We start from the raw sequence: 2,283 nt of genomic DNA on the forward strand, positions 1-2,283 counted from the left end.
CCTTTCTTCCTCTTGGGCAGCCAGCTCAACTTACTTTATATGCTGACAATACAAGGAGACAAATTTGGGAGGTATCAAGAGTGTAATCTGAAGGAATGTTCTTGTTTAATCAGAATGTTGTCGCCTGAGATAATCCTACACTAATATCATTCCCTGACTAATGTGAGAGGTTGGTGCTTGATGAAATATAAAACACAACAATTTACTGCGCACTTTCGTTAGACCTTAATCAATGTAGAGATTGATTAAGGTCTAATTAAGGAGGTCCTGGCCCCACTGGTGGACCTCCTGATGGCACTGGTATTGCTGGCCACTGTGTGATACAGAGTGTTGGACTGGATGGGCCTTTGGCCTGATCCAACATTGGCATCTCTTATGTTCTTATGTAGAGATGCTGATGCAGACTTATTTATTTACTAGGAATAAGGCTGGTTGTGGAAATAAATACAGCGAGCTCTAGAAAGGGGCTCTGGGTGGGTGCCCCGGCCTTGGGCACTCAGTGTCAGTTTGCTGTGGCAAACTCAGCAGGCTATAATGACACAGAGTCCACCATTTTCTTCAGGGGAACTGATCTCTGCAACCTGAAGAGGAGTTGTAATTCTGAGTGAACTCCAGCCCTCACCTGGAGATTGGCAACAATGGTTCCCCAGGAGGAAATGGCTGGTTTGGAGGATGGAGTCTATGGCATTGTACCTGTCTGAAGTCCCACCTCTCCTCATACCCCATCGTCTCCAGGCTCCACCCCTCAAATCTCCAGGAATTTCCCAACCTGATTTGGCAACCCTATCTCTTTCCCAGCTAACCATCAACCTATCTTTATCTGGCCCTCTGACTTCATCTTTCCATCTCCTCCTCCCTCCCTGCAGCTTCTACCTAGGAAGAGTACAGTCTTTTTCTGCAGTGGGGACCAAAGCAGTTCACATCATTCTCTTCTCCCCCTTTTGATCTGCATAACAACCCTATGAGGTAGGTTAGGCTGTGACAGGTCTGAAATCACCCACTCAGCTTCCACAGCAGGACCCTGGGTCTGGCAGACCCTACTAGAGTGCTAACTGCTATGCTACACTAGTTCTTCACTAGCTATGGTATCACTTGGTATCACAACTGAACTCTAGACAACAAATCTCTCTCTCCCCCTGGAGAAAATAACTGCTTTGGAGGGTGAACTCTATGACATTCTATTTAGCTGAGGCCTCTCCCCTTTCCAAACTCTGGCTTTCATAGACTCCACCACAAAATCTCCAGGAATTTCCAACCCGAAGCCAGCAATCCTAGTCGGGACTGGCCCCAATGAGTTCCCCACAAAGGCCAAAATAGGTCTGGAAAAGGCCTCCCCCCACCTTTTTACTGACAGAACTGTTGGATCCCAAGCATTCAAAATAACTCCACGTTGAAAAGCAAAGCAAGGTTTATTTCAAAGCGTTGGTTTAACCAGAACAGGACATTGTTAGGAATAACTACAGGTAACCAGGGAAGGCATAATATAGACATTTGAACCAGGTAAGGACCAATGAGCCCAGTTCCCGCTGGCGGGAATAGATCATACAATTCGCGCCCATTGCATGGGAACGCAACAGTTCTATAATGTCAACACAGGTTCAGTTCACATGCTAGATACCCAAAACATTCTAGGCGAAGCTTCCCTCCTACACCCAGCTGCACAACCTTGGCGAGTTCCGCGGACTACATAACATAACTCAAGTAAACAAGGAATGAGAGGGGGGGGTGAAGGAAACTACACAGGAACCGGAATGACAATGGCAGCTAGCTGACAAAGGCGAAGCTTTCCTCCCACAACCATCTGCACAACCTTGGCGAGTTCCGCGGACTACATAACATACTCAAGCAAACAAGGAATGAGAGGGGGGGCGAAGGACACTAGACAGGAACCGGAATGACAATGGCAGCTAGCTGACATACTGCCCCCTCAAAAATACTCATTAACCACCACCTCCCGGAATGGCCGGGAGACCTCCCGGCTAGCCCGGGAGATTTTCCGGGAGACCTCCCGGTTTGTCCGGGAACCGTTTGTGGAACTCCTGGAGCAGATAAGGGGCCCGAATATCCCCTACTTCCACCCATTCGCGGTGCTGGGGTCCGAAGTCAACCCACTGGATGAGATACCAAAGTTTACCACGTTTCAACCTGGAATCAAGAATGTCATCAATTTCAAAATGTTCCTCACCCTCTAAAATGATGGGAGGGGGAGGGGCATGGGCAGGCCTCCATGCACAATGACCGGGATCCTTTTTTAGCAAGCTCATGTGGAACACAGGATGTAGA

This window comes from Gekko japonicus, unplaced genomic scaffold (assembly GCF_001447785.1).
Source record: "Gekko japonicus isolate JY-2015 unplaced genomic scaffold, Gekko_japonicus_V1.1 scaffold3948, whole genome shotgun sequence".
In the NCBI taxonomy this organism is placed as follows: Eukaryota; Metazoa; Chordata; class Lepidosauria; order Squamata; family Gekkonidae; genus Gekko; species Gekko japonicus.